This window comes from Pectinophora gossypiella, chromosome 23 (genome assembly GCF_024362695.1).
Source record: "Pectinophora gossypiella chromosome 23, ilPecGoss1.1, whole genome shotgun sequence".
In the NCBI taxonomy this organism is placed as follows: domain Eukaryota; kingdom Metazoa; phylum Arthropoda; class Insecta; order Lepidoptera; family Gelechiidae; genus Pectinophora; species Pectinophora gossypiella.
In genome coordinates this window covers 1,309,031-1,328,194 of record NC_065426.1, presented here as the reverse complement: position 1 = coordinate 1,328,194, position 19,164 = coordinate 1,309,031, and positions in this window count along the sequence as shown.

Sequence of the window (19,164 nt, the reverse complement as noted above, 5' to 3'; positions counted from 1 at the left end):
AATTCCACTCCGTTCAACTATGACATTATTTTTTTAATTCTAAGAATCTGTTTATAATATTTAATTGGTAGACCTAACCTATATTGGGCTGGTTTTTCCGTCGCGAGTTCGAAAATGAGATAGGCAGTGGCGTCTGTTAAAAATGGAACCTGTCACAACTGTGTGAACCTGTAACCTGATTTTACCTAACGGTAAGCGGACTCTGTCAAAAACGGGATAACGCTAGGAAAATGATGAAGTTTAATACAAACTTTTTTGCATTCTTCCTTTTGGATGCAAATGCGCTCAAAATCCAACTTTGCTAACCTCAAAACTACAATAATAATTAAAACACACCAACGAATTTTCGCGCTTTGACCGCTCAAAACACAAAACTCGCTTTTGAAAGCAAACTCATAAATAACAAACGAACTTTGGTATAAAAAGCTGGAAATACAACATCTGCATTTTACTTATAGTTCATGAGTGTAACCGTTTGCGCTCTCCTACTTGAAGCGTAAAACATTTTTCGGCTAAAAACCGTGCGATGGTCGGCGAAACTTTTAATTGCTCCTCAAATTAATGCCTAGCGGTGAAATAAGGGAGGACACACGGGTTGCTATTAAGTTCGGAGCCGCGTAACTGCTGTTGATGTTAAAAGTCATAAGACCAAATGTTCTTCTAAAATTTATAAATCTTTAACTATAGTATCTAGAAATCTCGACGTTACCAGGAGGGCTATGATAAAATATTCTCACGGTCACTTTATCGATTCTGACGACATAATTATGTTGTATTGTCGAATGGTGCTAATTGCTTTCTTGGATGAATAGCATCGGTGTGGCCATTTTAACCCCCAAGGTTTGTCAATGTACAGGAACCAGTGTTGTGACGTTCATTAGCATAGTCTTCTTCTTTGCGAGTCGATGGCGATCGAAGCTAAATTTTTGCTGACCAATAATTGGCCACGCTTACGGCATTGCCAGTGGCTTCGTACAGGTCTTTAATAGTGCAGGTGTTAGGGCACTTAGGACAGCACAAAAGGTGAGCCATAGTTTGTGGTGATACTCCACACTCGCAATCATCGCAACCATCAACTAGGTATCCCCACCTGCATAGTGATCAGTCGCGATTAGACCAATCGAATATGTTCTATCTAACAATACTACAAATCCAGATAACTAGGTTAATGACAAGGCAATTCTATCTTTATCATTTCACAGTAAAGGTTAAGAGTAAATGTTTCATGATTTCAGTACGGTGTGCACGAGTATTTACGGCTGTGTGTTTTTACTTTTAACAGATTTCGTCCCGGCGCTTCGAAGTTGACATTTTATTTATAACGGAGCTCAGTCGAGCCGAGGTTTTTCAGATTACAGCAATATTTCTGGGAGATACCCTTCAGAAGTCCCAGTGTTTGTGTATCACCGGGACTTCTATTTGGGACTGCCTGTCTCCCCGCGTCTTCGGCCGCGAATAATCATAATTGGGTACTTTCCTAGGTCATAGATAAATTCTGATTACTAAATAAAGACAGATCTAAAGGTGACAGATCTAAAGGTGTCGCTTCTATGCTGTTCTGGGAGCAAATAAAAAACATAGAACACGTTCAGCTGCTTGTCTTCCCGGGCATGTCGTAAAAACCGACAGAGGGATTGCGTTCTCTAACATGATGGACTAATGTTATGGGCGATAGGCTGATCCCTTATCACCATAACGTTCATAATATCCATCTTAGGACTTCGTATCAACAGTGGCTGCAAGTTGTCTTTGATTACTTGTGGCTCTGCCCACCCCATTTGGGATTACGGGCGTGAGTTTATGTATGTATGTATGTATGCTAAAGGTGACAAAAAGTCTTTTCTTGTTTCTATTTAACATACTTAGGAATGTTAGTTATGAAAACTTGAATAATAAATGCGACATTTTGAGACGCTTTTGACATCTACGACGTCACAGGTTGCTTTTTCATAGTAATAGGCTAGTTTCCAACTAGTCAAATCAGTTACTTTTTACTAAACGTCAAAACACGAAATTACTATGGAATTTGTTTGAAAAGCACACTGTGACGTCATAGAAAAACGTGATAAAATGTCGGACTTATTATTACGTTTTTCTTATTTAAAATTCATAAATGAGTTAAATTGAAAAAAGAAAACTTTTTTTGTTACTTTTAGATGTGTCTTTATTTAGTAATCAGAATTTCATAATTTATCTTGAACCTAGTACACGACCCAATTTCGTGTTTTGACGTTTGACAAACTTCCGTATTCTAACTTTAAAAATTGTCATTTTATACAAACTTTCAAACCCGTTTTTTAACCGTTTGAGGGTTGAATTTCAGAAAAGTCCGCATCAGTCAGCAACTACGTCTTAAAAGAAACTACCATACAAAAATTTACACTCCTAGCTTGTAGCTTCTAAGATGTCGTGATGAGTGATTCAGTCAGTTACCGTTTGCTTTTCATCATCATCAATTTAAGAGCCACGCTCTTGTCGGTGTAGCATTTTCCATTCCAGCCTGTCAAAGGCCAATTCCTTGACTTCCCTATAAGTCACGACGTTAACCTTTTCTTTAATCTGTTCCATGTAAGCTCTTCTTGGTTTTGCTTTTATATAAACATAAAAATCAAATTGTATTTCAGCTGGACCACGTAAGTCGTTCATCATGATTTCGATGTCAGACATGTAGTCGTGATATGAGCCATAATAGGGGTCTTTGGTAGCTCGATAGTACCCTTGACACCTTGGTTGATAAAATCAGCCACAATTCACATGAGAGAAAACTATGAAACCAACCTAATTTAGCAGTTTGCCTAAACACCGAATTAACGTTACATGCTAAAATTTTGTACAATACTACCTGGCTACCGTCATTTAGGTCGTTAATTGAACAGCTCCATTGAATTTAACGACCGGGCGCTTAATTTTATAGTGAATTAAGCTAGTTTACCGCCACATAAACTGCATTTAGGCAGTCAGCCAGTGTATACAGCCTTAAATTGTAAGCAGAAACTAAAACACAGAAACACAGAGCAGAACACAAACATACACACAGAAACAGAAAGACACACCTAACACAGAAAGTTCTGTGAGGTGTTATTTTATTCTGTTCTGTCCTTTCCTAGTCTATTCTATTCCGTTTAGTCTTTGTTCTGTAATAACATGACACACACGGACCAAATTGACCAAAATGACCAAATTGACCAAATTGGAGCTGTCCTTAGAAAAGGTTTAGTACGATCTACTCTTAACCGGCGCGGCGTGCGTGTATGGAGCGATTGATGAATGTGGAGGAAGCAAGAGAAGCGTGTCAGGATCGAAGCAAATGGAATTCTATAGTCTCTGCTTACGCCTGTGGGAAATAGGCGTGAGTTTATGTATGTATGTTGTGTTAAGACGAAAGGTACCTAATTATTTTGTGAACTTCCTGTGCAACTTAAGTCAAAACTTGAAACATAATATACTTGGTATTTCTAGGTATTTATGTTCACTTGAAGGAACTCCAAATACGAACGTAAAGACTACTTATATAATTTTCGTTCAAACATCAAACGAGTGAAAATAAATTTAATAAAACCCACGCAAATGTGTTTCATTTCCTGCGGCGAAAAACACAAAATTGACATTACTCTGCATAAATACAATTATAATTTAATGTTGTTTTTCCTGAGCTTTTCCATGAGTGGATTTACATGCGAAGATGCTTATAACAACCGGCTAAAAGGAGGTTTCTCCTAATATAATCGTAGAATAAGAAATAATACTACTGCAATTGGTAGAACGGCCTCTCACTTTGAGGTCGCAGGTTCGAATCCAGCACAGGCCTAAACCAATGATTTCTTTTCGAATTCATGTTTGGATAATAAATGTATATCACGTGCTCGGCGGTGAAAGAAACATCATGAGGAAACCCACATTCCCGAGAAATGCATTTTCGGAGGTATGTGACCTAACCTGTGTTGGGCTGGGTTTCCCTTCGCGGGTTGGAAGGTCAGACAGGCAGTCGCTACTGTAAAAACCCGGACCTGACATATCTTCAGGTTAGGTAAGCGGACAGTGTGAAAAACAGGATAATGCTAGAAAGATGATGGCATACTAAGGCTTGATTGCTTGAAATTGCTTCTTTGCTAGATAATATCGCGGAAACTCCATGGCTGTTTTATTACTAATTTTAGATTAGCCACCTAATGGCCCCGATTCCTGCAGACACCGCCTAATTTTATTTAAAGTTATATCCGTCATGTTCATATCCGTCGAAAAGGAAAGGGACGGATGATTCACAGCTCTTAATTTTAGGAAGAATGAATGAATGAATGAATAACCCGGGCGAATCAAAAGGTACGTCGCTGGTTTGCAATCCGTTTGACGTGCTGTCTACTTAACTGTGTCTGGTTATTGACGGATGTAAAATTTTTAGACGGTTGGTTTAGATTTGTGCTTAAAATTGACGTGTGTTCCATAAATTTTATGCTTGTCGATTACCCGTCCCTTTCCTTTTCGGCGGATAAGAAAATGACAGATATAACTTAAAATAAAATTAGATGGTATTTACAGGAATTAGCACCATTATCTACATGGCCAGACAAATGGGGCGCGCTAAGGGCTCTCACACGGTACAAAATTTAAGACAACATGCCTGAGGGCGCCCAGTTGGGCGGTTTGTCGTCCAAAATAGATTGTTAGTTCATAAATTAATTATGCGTCATAATATTTTCTGTTTATTTTATCAACCAAAATTGGAAACTAATTTAAATGTAAACAAAGCTGGCTAATTGGCTCGACGAATAATTTTCGTCATTGAAAGCTGTAATATTATTATCATTTTTAAGTGTAAAATTTAGTATGTCGAATTTACAATTTAGTATGGATAATGCGAATTCCAGTATCCATCTGCTCATAGGGTAGTTTCCAACTGGTCAAATCAGTTACTTTTTACTAAACGTCACAAAACGTCGTGATTTTCTACGACGAAAACCGTGACAAAATGTCGGACTTGTTTTTACATTTTTCTTTATTGAAATTCATAACTAAGTTAAGTAAATAAAAAAAGGAAAAGTTTTTTGTCACCTTTAAATCTGTCTTTATTCAGTTATCAGAATTTCATAATTTGACCTTAAACTAGGAAACTACCCAATTACTGACTGCAGAGAAAAGGAGGAGTACAAACATGCATACATAAACCTACTTATGTCAGAATATTCACTGGTTGTTTGGTGGTTCACCGTCTTACTTCTCAATAGACGGCCGCCGGCTCGAACCCCGGTACCGGAATTCAGCCACAATACCAGCGTCGTGATTTACGTAGGGGACACATAATATCAGCGTCATCCATGTGTGAACCATGGTTCACGCCGCGACTTGTGCTGAGTAAGGCCCTTTTATCTCAAGACGTCCACCACCACCTTATATGATCATTTCGACGAACATCCGTTTTGACAATTTTAAATGATGTTATCGTCTTGTTTTTGTGTGTCGCGTCCATTTATACTAAACTATTTCTATTATAATAAGTTAAGAGCAGTTTTCATAAACACAATTGCTAATATTTGGCATACTATACACATCCCACTGCTGGGCACCAGCGTACCCTCAAACAACCAGAAATACATAGTTGTGAAATAATTGATAACAAAATAATTGATTGGCTGGAGTGGAACATGTTCGACGGCACAAATTCGGACCTTATTCAGGATCCCTCGCGGAGGGTCCCTGGCTTTGACTCCAAGCGAAAAATCTGGACACGACTGAACCGGTGTAGGACAAACCATGGAAAGTCAAACCATCACCTATGTAAATGGGGCTTAAAGGAGTCGCCATACTGTAAATGTGGTCACCCGGATCAAACCATATCTCATATAGTGAACGAGTGCCCTTTGCACCAGTTCCCAGGTGGCATAGCCGAGCTGCATTGTGTGACGGATGCAGCAGAGACTTGGTTAAGGGAGCTTAAGCTGGATATTTGATCCACGCAGGATATTTTATTTTTGTCTGCCATACGCAATAATAATAATTGATAACACATTTTTTTGGTTCGAAGCGATATATTATATCGCGTTTAGATAGATAACGTAATCCATGAAGCGGGGGCAGATTCATTTCAACTGAAGCGACACTGATTGAAGGTTAGGATTGACAGTTGAAAACGGGACTTCTCTGGATTATTGTCAATCACGAGGAATTAGATCCTTTCCACACTATGCGTTACGATTTTTTTTAACATAACGCAAGATCACAAATATATCCCAATTGGGATAGACAAAGGTACATCCATCGCAAGATGAACTAAGTACCCTCACCTCACCGAGCTTTCTGTTAGACCAACGTTATAGGTAGTGAGTCGTATCGCCGACTATAATGGTCAAGCCAACTATTTTAGTGAAACATAACACAAGTTATGCTATGTTTTATGCCAGTTTTAAAACATAGTTCTCGATAACGACATAATACGTATCGGATAATGTAAAACCCTTCTAAAATGAAGAGTTGCCGTCAGTTCTTTTTGATACGACTCTCTTTTTTTCTTTTTTGGCGAAAGAATGAAAGAAAATTCTTTGACGAGTTTCGATTTGACAGTTTAATCTTCTGCCGGTAACATTATTATTAATGTGTTAGCATTTTGATATCGATTCAAAACTTTTTGTTACGGCATTGGCAACACTAATTATCAATAGAAAACTTAAAGAGTAAAAATATTCGCCTTGGTGGGATTTTCAGCTGTCATATTTTAAGTAGCTCAGATGGTAGAACGCTTGCCTCTCACTTTGAGGTGGCAGGTTCGAATCCAGCACAGCCCTAAACCAATGTTTTTTATTATTATTTATTTATTATTATTAAGCCTTAAGTATAACATTAGTTTAAATGCAATGTCCTGCAAAATTGCATAAGCAATTTGTCTGCAGGATCACAGTCTCGCTCACTTGGTTAAATTACAATAATTAAGAATTAAAAGGTGAGTACGTGCTAAATTAAATCTAATATGTAAATATTTTTTTTATTTGTCGAATTTGGTTTGTAATTCATGATTATCACATGATAATCATTTATAATCCAAACTCACACAGCACATGCTCAGCGTCGTACATCATGGGGAAACCCATATTCCCGAGAAATACGTCTTCGGAGGTATGTGACCTAACCTGTATCCTAGGTTTCCCTTCGCGGGTTGGAAAGTCAGACGGGGAGTCGCTTCTGTAAAAAACCGGACCTGTCAAATCTTCAGGTAAGGTAAGCGGATCCCGTGAAAAAATGTTATAATGCTAGGGAGATGATAATTGTAAGTATTTAATATTGTTCAATAGAAATGTCAAAGTCAATGTGAAAGTCTCCTGTCTGTCGGTTTTTTACAGATTGTACTTCGGGGAGTGTGCACAGGAGCTCCATCGGCTCATTCCACCAAGTCCATTCCATCTGAGGACATCCAGACGTACGGCGGGTTACCATCCTTACTTGGTTGACATACCACTAATCCGCACCAAGCGCTTCGCTTCATCCTTCATAATGCGCACAGCCAAGGAATGGAATGGGCTGCCGGCGTCGGTGTTTCCTGACTCTTATAACCTGGGGTCCTTTAAATCACGGGTGAATAGGCATTTTCTGGGTAAGCTCGTTCCAACGTCGATCTCTTCTTCTTGTAGAAGAACGAAGTCAAGAGCAAACCCATCTTAATTAAAAAAAAATGTAAACCAACTTAATTAATTATTATAGCTCGGATTACAAGTTGATTACTACGCAGCTACTTCTATTATTTAAATTGCCCACCTGATCACCTGATTGTCCAAAAAGTAAAAAGGTCCGTGCTTCGGATGGCACGTTAAGCCGTTAATCCCGGTTATTACTTTCTGATGTTAGTACGTAGTTGTTACATGAGTCATCTCAGGAGCCTTTGGTGGCTCAATAGTAACGCTGACACCAGGGTTGATGGGGTTGATAATTCACCTCACAATCCACACGTTAGAAGAAGAAGAAATTACTCACAGTATACAGACTTGCCCGGAGGCATTGACGAAGCCTAAGATGGAGCGAGCTCGCCCAGAAGGTGCCTGTTCACCCTGGCCATGAAAGCACCGAGAGTGTTATTTTTAAAGTAAGTAGCTGTTTTTATCTCCATACAGTTTGGAGCATACTCCACCACGCTGCCCCAGTGATGGTTGCTGGAGCTATTTTCACTATTAATAGCCGGAATATTGGCTTGTTTAAAGCAGTGGGTCGTGTGTTTATGTAAGTGTATTCTCAAGATGTTCACCACCATCTTACGATCATTTCGACGACCATCCGTTTTGCTGTTTTGTAATTGTTTTGTGAACACTTTAAATTATGTTATTGTCTTGTTTTCTCTGTAGCGTCCTTTTATAATAAACAATTTTTTATTCTAATAGCTGAATTAATTTGAATGCTGTCAGAACGTAGCTTATTCAAAGGCCTTGGCCAAGTTGGAAACGGACAGTGACAGTGATAATAAAAATATAAGTTCAAAATTAAACGCGCTCCAAAAAGTATAAAACATACATAACATAACATAAATAGCCTATATACGTCCCACTGCCGGGCACAGGCTTCCCCTCAATCAACCGGAGGGGGTATCGAGCCTACTTCACCTGAGTGCAGAAAGTCTGCACTCTTTCAGACAGATTTTACGTACTGACGTTCATAAATACATAAATATATGTATAATTATTATTTAAATAGCAATCAAAAACATAACCCTCATTTTTGCTTTACCGTGTAAAAAATAAGTAATTTGCACCGCCGAAATTCAATACAGTCACTTTCAAACAAATTGCCCCATTTCTTTTTTAAGCGTAAATCTCGACATTTCTCCTTTCCAATCTGACACAATTGTATGCAATATATCAAGCGAAAAATATGCCTGTAACACACCTATACTTTGTAAGGAAAAGCCAATTCTTTTACGGAGAAAAAGGTAAATGTTTGAAACAGAGTTCTGTCTACTGTTATCGGCCTGTCGAGAGATTAATTCCCTTTTTTTTTGGGAAAACAAAGACGGTGTTAGCGATACCGTACCGTGACAGGTGCGGTTTGTAGGGATGGGACGCATTGTAGTATCGATAAAAATGGATTAGAAAGAGAAATAAAAAATACTAAGAATGAGAATAAAAGTATATTTTAAGTTATTTACACCTTAAAATACAAAATAATAAAGACACCATCTAATTTTATTTTAAGTTACACCTGTCATTTTCTTATCCTCTGAAAAAGAAAGGGACGGGTAATCGACAGGCATAAAATTTATGGGACACGCGTCAATTTTAACCAGAAATCTAAAACAACTGTCTAAAAATTTTACATCGCCCAATAACCCGACAGAGTTAAAGTAGACAGCACGTCAAACGGATTACATAGCAGCGAGATGCCTATTTTATTCGCCCGGGTTATTCATTCGTTTTAAAATTAACTTGTTGACAATCATCCGTCACTTTCCTTTCCGGCGGATAAGAAAATGACGGGTATAACTTAAAATAAAATTAGGGGGTGTCTGCAGGAATCGGGGCCAATGTGTCAAATAATAATAATATTAATAATACAGAAAATACCTACTTTAATAAACATTGTAGCAGGGATCCCTGCTTAGTCAAACAGGTCCCTTCCTTCCCCTCGCCTCATCCGGCGCAAAGGTCCCCATGACACTCACTGCGTTGCCACGTTGAATGGTGATGGACAGTCTTTGCATCAGGTAGGACCTGGAGCGAGCATCACATCCTCTCTCTCATAACCGACGCCCAATCTCCTTGACGAGAATAAAACAAATTTATTGCCATTAACAGTTTTCATTTTTCTATAAGAACTAGGAACATTACATGCTGATCACCTGATTGTCCGAAAAGTAAGATGATGTGTACTTACTTCGGAAGGCACGTTAAGCCGTTCTAATAACTAGTAACCTAACCTAACACAAGTCCGGTTTATAGTTTAAAAAAATACATACAAACATAATATTACGTTTACTACCCGTCGGGTTAGGCAGGGCCCATGGAATTCCACTTACTACTATTCTGATACTTCTTCCACACTCATCAAAGTCTTCATAAGTCCTTGCCGTTCTTAAAACATCCTGGATCTGATCGCAGTATGTACACCTAAGCCTTACATTTCTAACTCTACCACATGAAAGAATAAAGTGAAAATATCGATATTTTTTTATCGATAAAGTCCCACCACTGTCTCGTTTTAAGTATGCGGGTACAGATGCCCCCTCTCATTTGTAACACGTCACCCCCTAGTATGTAGATAAGATTTTTTTCTTGACATCTCACACGGTTCAGGTAAAATTGAATAATTCATGTGGCTTTTTGTGTTTGTAGAATGACGGGAATGTAACTGTGCGGTTTGAAAACATTATGTGAAAGAAATTGCGAGTGGCAGCGAGAATGTTGCGGTAAATAATTAATTGTGAAGTGTGTTTGGGCTGGATATTTTACTTAGCATAAGAACTTATTTATATAAAATCAAAAATATTAAATTATAATATATATTTCAAGAGATATATGGATCAATTTAAGAATAAATATTAAGTGTTAGGAGATAATTTGAAATGATATAGCGAGTAAAATAAGCACGACACTTATTGGTGCTAATCGCGCGCAAAATAAGCGCATTGTTCGCCCGCCCGCTCCTGTTCGCCATAGTTTGTGTTCACTGTATTTTATTTTTTTACAATATTCTTTATTTACCTGGTAGATCGTATACTAAACGTCGAAATTCAGCAATCAGCAAAGTTGTAGGTGTACGAATTGCTAGGCTTAAGTGGAGATGGGCAGGACACTTGGCAAGACGGGAAGACAACAGATGGACTAAGGCTGTTACTGAATAGTGGCCAAGGGATGGTATGCGATATCGAGGCAGCCCACAAGCCCGGTGGGCGGATGACATTGTGAGGTACGCCGGAAAGCAATGGATGAGACTAGCACAGGACCGGAAAGATGGCGTGAAAGAGGCCTATACCCAGCAGTGGGCGGATTCAGGCTGAGTAGATAGATAGATAGATCCTTTATTTTATTATTGTAAACCTTCTAATCAAATAATTAACCGGTGATAAAGTGATTTTATTGGAAGGACGGCTATAATTGAAATGAAATGAAATAATAAAAATAATAAAATAATAATAATAATTAATTAATCTTAACAGCAACTCGTCGATCGTCTCGTCCACCTAAATACTACAGCTTCTCACAACCTGTATGGCCAAGGAATAGAAGCAGTAAGAACAACCTCGGAACGGGGTCCTTGACGTTCTTTGAAAAAAATAATAATAAAAAATATATTCAGGTAAAACCTACGACACACATATACATTTCTCTCTCTTTATTTAAGAGCTCTTGTCGGTGGAGTAATTGTCATTCCTCTCTTCTTTCCGCCAAAAACACACAAAAAATATACATAAATATACATTTATAACATTAAAATATACACAAAATAAAAAAAAAGGTTAGAAAAAAAACGAAAAGGAAGGGGAAGGGGTTTCGGTTTGGTTGGAAAGTTAGGTTGGTGGTTTTTTTTTAAAAAAAAAGGTTATTCCACAATTTGTTCGAGATTTATAGAAAGCGATACGGGTGTCTTATTCAGATGCGGCCCCAAGAATCCTTAACATTAATTACAACTTCCACACAAACAAATCACAAACAAGCTCAAATACAAAATTTACGAAGAATTTAAACCAATTTCTTCTCAATTAACAAACCTCAATTATTGGTTTTAGCATGATTCCCAAGAAAAACAAGCAAACTTTGCAAATTTTTTTACTATCAAAATTGACGTTTAACTTTGACGTCGAAACGTAAACAGTGGATTTATTTTGATGGAATAGAGCTGATATGCTGCGGTTTAATTTAGACAATATATAACATAATGGAAGCGGTGTCAAATTGCTATAACAAGTAATGAATAGTAATTACTTAGTAATTCATATACTAATATGGTAAGCCGTAGTAGGCCAGTTGGAAGAACGCTTGATTTCACTGCGAGGTCACAGGTTCAATATAACGTATTTTATCCTTTAGTAGTTACAGGAAACTATTGTCGTATCTATATATAATGTCATATATAATTATAATATGTATATACGTCTGATATAATTGGGTATATGTATGTATGTATTTATACGTATATATTTCTATTTTATTTTATTCTTTATTTATATTATGTTTATTTGTTTTTTTTATGTTAGAATTTTATAATTTTATACAAGATGTTGCACTGTACCGCACTAAATTAATAAATGTTTCCACTGGTTGCCTGGAAGAAATTGCTGCTTAGCAATAAAGCCGCCAGATTGTACTGTATCTATCGTCCTTTTGTGTAACTTTGTTTTGTATGTAGTGTGCAATAAAGTATATTTGATTTGATTTGATTTGATTTCAAGTCCAATGATTTACGTTTTATTTTTCAATTCACGTTTGGACCGTAAATGGATGCATGAGTTTTCTCGTGTGGGTTGTGATATCAACGACCGACCTAATGTACCATGGTGCCAGCAAGAGTTACTGTCTCCACAAGGATTCGTACCCACCAGGACCTCCGAATCATAAGCTAATGCTCAACCACTGAACCATATAATTTTCCACCTATGTAATTTTTGATTCTGTTCATTATTCTGAGATAGTATCAAGTGGAATTTTCCATCGCAAAAGTATGAAATTAAAAATAATTTTAAAAAACACCAAAATTTTCACGTAAATTATTTTTCCCTTGATATCAATCAATCAATTATACTTTATTGCACAACAACATGTACAAAGGATATTTAAACATACGAATAAAAACATAAGCACAAGGGCCTTATTTCAACCGCAACTCAGAATCATGGTCTGAATCATCGCCCTCAGTATTTGTTATGGTGTCACTGACACCCATACCTACTTGTATGGCTACCTGTATGTACTTGTACTGGATGTAAGTAACATCGTAACTAATACTGAAAATTCATGAAAATTTTACTTTAAAATCATACTTTTGCGAAGAAAAATTACACTTTATATCAACTCAGAATCATGGTCTGAATCATCCCTCAAAGTTTTCGTTACGACGTCTCTAACAACCTGTATATTACAGGCATGTATGTAGGTATGTTTGGAATCTCAGCTAGTAAAGTATTCGAGCTTTGAGACCTTATTGGCTGCGGCTGTCTGTTAGATAGCAGACAGTTATTGCCCCTCCTACATGAACATACGGTTCTAAAAGACCTCGATAGACTAACGGTTAATAAGTTTTTTTTACTTTAACCTAAAGAGGTTACCTTATTGTTAGTCTATCGAGCACAAAGAAAGCTTTGTGCCAAAGTCAATAATAATAATATAACACTTTATTGCACACAAATTCACAAAACATTTACAGGATAAACTTATTCTAAGGTGGGCAAAGGCGGCCTTATCGCCAAGAGCGATCTCTTCCAGACAACCTTCGGCAAAGGATATGGTACATTTGTACAGCTGCAGTGTAGTGCGCAAATAAGTAAAATAAAATAATAGACACATTTTATATATACATACACAATCATATACTAAATATATTTAATTACTTAATAACTTCATTGCTTGTTCGAAAAATGTAGTGGAATAAAATTCAACATTCGGTGTTTGCTTGCCTCTCACTTTCAGGTCGCTGGTTCGAATCCATGTTTCGATCATAAATTATTATCACGTGCTCAGCGGTCAAGGAAAACATCGTAAGGAAACCCACATTCCCGAGAAATGCATTTTTGGAGGTATGTGACCTAACCTGTTTTGGCGGGTTGTTAATCGGGAAGGTCAGACAGGCAGTCGCTTGTGTAAAAAACCGGACCTGTCAAATCTTCAGGTTAAGTAAGCGGACCCTGTGAAAAACGGGATATGCTCAGTGGCGCAGCGGTAAACGCGCTCGGTCTGCGATTGTTGAAGTTAAGCAACTTTCGCAAAAGCCGGTCATAGGATAGGTGACCACAAAAAAAAGTTTTCATCTCGAGCTCCTCCGTGCTTCGGAAGGCACGTTAAGCCGTTGGTCCCGGCTGCATTAGCAGTCGTTAATAACCACCAATCCGCACTGGGCCCGCGTGGTGGTTTAAGGCCCGATCTCCCTATTCATCCATAGGGAAGGCCCGTGCCCCAGCAGTGGGGACGTTAATGGGCTGATGATGATGATCGATATGATCTCGTCTTGGCAACATTTTAAATGAAAATGTTTTTGTTGGGATTATCTTTTACTTTCTACCAACCTAACGATCCGTTCTACTCATTCTTTTACATGTATTTATGTATATCAAGTCCATTACAACGCGTCGGGTCTGAAATTTAAGTACCTACAAAATAAATAAATGGTTAATTACAAAACTAATCCATCATACGTTGTGTCGTATACAAACTGGTGTGTACTGCTTATCGCGCGATATTTTTAAGGGGAAGCTTGTTGAATATTTAAATTATTACGATGCCAATTTTGCAAAAAGTTCAATAACCTCTTTCGATTCCACTGCTGGGCAAAGGCCTCCCCTTGATTTTTATCAAGTATTTTCTACTCAAAAGATCTAGATCTATTTTGTATATTTTCTTTTAACGTGACTTATTGTAGATTTGCCGCAGATGGCATTAACTACTTGGCCGGACAAATGGGGAACGCTGAAGGCTCTCACTGGTGTCAGGGCTACTGTTGAACCACCAAGGGCCACTGACATAGCTCATGTAACGACTACTAACTTACATCAGTAAATAGTAACCGAGACCAACGGCTTGACGTGCCTGCCGAAGCACGCATCATCTTACTTTCGGACAATCAGGTGATCAGCCTGTATCCTAACCAAACTAGGGATCATAAGTGATTTTTGTGATTTTTCCCCACCGGGATTTGAATCCGGGACCTCCGGATCGTGAGCACAACGCTCAACCACTAGACCACGGAGGCCGTAACATGTCCATAAGCATAATTAAGTGCTATAAAAGTAAAAATCTTTTAATATTACGTTTCTGGGATGTTTTGAACAATACAATAAATTACAAAAGTCTTTATTGCACTTAAAACAAATATTAAAATTGCATTATTATAATTAGGTAGGTAGTAAAACAGGTGGACTTATTGCTAAGGTAGCAGTTCCTGAGGGAACAATTATCTTTTAATACCATTGTAATTAAATAATTTTAGAATCCTGAACAGTACGTATTGATTGAAATAACTTCGTCTACGATTTTTTTGTTTTTTTCGTCAATGATTCCATTTCAATGAGGATATTGGCAACTAACCAATGTTTGCAAAACAACTACGTACCGTTTAGTAGTTAGATCTACAAACTGAAACGTTTCAAGCCCTCCCAATTTAATATTAATTAGTATATTGAACCTATTACATACTGAACGGTAGATTTGAAAGGAGACTAATTGGTTCGTTGCATACATAAATTGCCCTTAAAGCGACAAAGCTTAATTTCGATGTTTGGGCCTAAAATGTTGTTAATGATATTTGCTAGGAGCTCGGTGGTGCAGCGGTAAACGCGCTCGGTCTGCGATTGTTGAAGTTAAGCAACTTTCGCAAAGGCCGGTCATAGGATTGGTGACCACAAAAAAAAGGAAGGCTTCGGAAGGCACGTTAAGCCGTTGGTCCCGGCTGCATTAGCAGTCGTTAATGACCACCAATCCGCACTGGGCCCGCGTGGTGGTTTAAGGCCCGATCTCCCTACCCATCCATAGGGAAGGCCGGTGCCGTGGGGACGTTAATGGGCTGATGATGATGATTTGCTATGTCTGAAAGGACAAAATTTCCCATTCAATCGTTCTGAGCTTTTTTTTTTTTTTGACGTGACTTATTGTAGATTTGCCGCAGATGGCATTAACTACTATTAACTATCGTTCTGAGCAAACTGGGCCAATCTCATGAAATTATTCAGGCGAGTAGACTACAAAAAATTGTTACTGTAAACTCGCCCGCAAGACAGATATTAACACGTTCACTGTGTAAATGAAAATTAGATATCAACCCCTCACGTTGCAATGTTGTTTTTCGATAAATACATTGGAATTTATGTATTATGTGCTATGGCAAGAAAAAATGTGGCCCACATATGGGCCATGCACGTACGAGTTTCAAATTTATTGCCTCATATATGGTTCATGCACAATTTACTTGTTATGTGACAACTGTACATCGTATGTACCATGGAACACGACTTGCTACGACCCTGACGCACCATTTTCGTTTCTTCCATTCTTATCAAATTTTCCATACATGTTCTCTAGTTAAAAATAATTTGCATACAATAGGTAACCCTAATCGTTTTGAACTCAAAAAAATATTTTTAAATAAAACCTAGAAACCTTAATAGCCCAGACATCGCCGGTCCCCAAATTTAATATCACGAACGACCGAAAATTATGAGCGGGAAGATAAAAAATGGAGTAATTAGGATATTTCGACGAGCCATTTACAAGGTCCCCTCTTGTCGGCTGTTCACGCTATCTGGATTCCCAAAAACGTGACTGATGGTCTGTGCTGAATTTTACGAGATCATTCCAAGTAAGTCACTGCTGGTGTAACGGCGATGGGCGAGAAGCGACTGGGCAGAAGTAACTTGAAAGAAGTTAGTTTGAAGAAGTAGCTTGGAGAAGTAAGCTTGAAGAAATTAGCTCGGAGAAGTTATTCGGAAAAGAGAGTTCGGAAAAGTTGGTTTGGAGAAGTTATTTTGGGAAACAGAGTTACTTGGTAGAAGTTAGATGGGACACATATCCCCCAGGAGTAGGACGTCTAAGTTGGTGAAGAATTACGAGTAGATTAAAGAAATTAGTAAAGAAAAGTTAGCCAAGGAGAAAAAGAATTATACTAATTGGAACGAGTTAGTTAGAAAGAGTAAGTAGAAGTTAGCTACGAGCAGTTATTTGATAGTACTCTTTATTTATGATGACGTATTTATTGAAAATTGAAAAAGAATTAAAAATTAAAGAAATAGAAAATTAATCGTAGTATTAAACAGGAACGCTGTTTTCCGCTTGATCGACGTCAGAGGGACGGACGATTTAAGTAATTCTAAGAAATTGAAGAGATTTTAGCCGATTTTATATTAGATTTACTGACTAGATGAGAATTTCAGCCTCTTCAGTAGCTAACGAGATATACTTCTGAAGACGCGATAATTCAGTTGAAATAAAGCGTGACCTAAATCGTTAGATCACTTATGTAAAGCCGACAGAGCCACAAGTAGTCAGAAGACAACTTGCAGTCACTTCTAAGATACTTAGTTCTAAAATACAGAAAATATTGTAATAAATCAAATCAATCGAAAAAACCGAATCAAATAGAATCGGGTGCTTTCAAGGCCATAGTGAACAGGCACTTTCTGGGCGAGCTCGCTCTATGTTAGGCATCGTCAATGCCTTCGGGCAAGTCTGAGGCCAAGAGCAAACCCATCAAAGGTAAAAAAATAATAACAATAACAATCACTTATATACTTGGATCGACCATTATAGACGGTGGTACAGTCATGAGCAATATAATGTACCCACTTTAGGACTCTGTCGCACTAACATATTTGACCTTTAGTAAGACTTACAGTTCAATTTGTCAAAAAAGTTAATGTGACATGGTACCAAAGTGTATACATATTAATACTTGTGACCGTACGGCTCACCGCCTATCACGTTAGCCTAACAGAAAGCTCGGTGAATCGTGGATACTTAGTTCATCCTGTAACGGAAGCTTATGTAAATTTGTTTATATTGCTAATATAATTATTTGCAACAGGGTTTAGTCGCAGTCAGTCCTGGCTACTGCTATGCCATGTCAGAAGTCTTTGGCAGCTCAATAACCCTTGCAACAAGGTTGATGAGGTAGGTCATTGATCTCAACCCACACGAGAGTAGAATAAGCTCTTAAATAAGTCTTCCCCTTAACATCCACGGTTCATTACCAGCAACACATTTATGAACAAACTCAACACGAAACATTCCTGCTATCAACTTTTTAAATTAACTTTTGAATAGATTAGCTTCAGATACTAAATAAATTGTTACGACCGTTTTACAATAATAATTCTACGATATTTACACCCATAACAAGATGAACTAAGTAACTACAGTACCATACCTATTAGTAGGTGTTGAAAACATAATATACATAAATATTTTAAATTATTTTTTGAACATGGAAACATATTTTAACACGTTGACTGTGTATGAACCACATATGAGGCAATCAATTTGAAAATCATACGTGCATGACCCATATGTGGGGCACATTTTTTCTTGCCATAGTGTGTCTATGTACATAAATTCCAATGTGTTTATCGTATAATATAATATAGCGTATAATACGCCGTGGGCTATGGGCATATGACTTAATTTTAATTACTTACAACTGTAACTAGTTTGAAACAACTTTGTTAGAAGTCCTAAAGTACTAATTCAAGAGAACGCCTACACAATTACAACACAAACTTTGCTTAATTGCTGTGATCTTGTTTTAACCTATTTCATTCATGGCTCAAGTCTAAGCCTTAGATAAAAGCGAATCGATAGGATACTGATCCCGGGACTAAAATTGTCATATAAGATAGATTCTTCAAGTATGAGGGATTTTCCAATCGACGTTCCCCAAACACACGATAGATGGCTGTGTTCACTTTGAACGTGATAATTGCCTATTTTCTCATTGCTGGGGTACATAATTATTCAAAAAGTAATGTAATGGCAGAAGTATACAGGGTGTTAGTGACATCGTAACGAAAACTTTGAGGGGTGGTTCAGGCCATGGTTCTGAGTTGATATCAAGTAGAAATTTCCGTCGCAAAAGTATGGATTGGAAAATAATTAAAAAGAAAAGAATAAATTTCATGAATTTTTTGACACGAAATTCCACTTGATATCAACTCAGAATCATGGTATGAACCATCCCACTCAGTATTCGTTACGGTGTCACTAACACCCATACCTACTTATATGGCTACCGTATGTACTTGTACGGGGTGTAAGTGTCATCGTAACGAATACTGAGAGGGATGATTAATCTGATTATTCTGAGTTAATATCAAGTGGAATTTTCCATCGCAAAAGTATAGAATTGAAAATAATTTAAAAAAACTAAAAAAAAATCATGAATTTTGCGACGGAAAATTCCACTTGATTTTAACTCAGAATCATGGTCTGAAACAATCCCCTCAGTATTCGTTACGATGTCACTAACACCCTGTATATATAACACTAATTGTTGCTTGATATT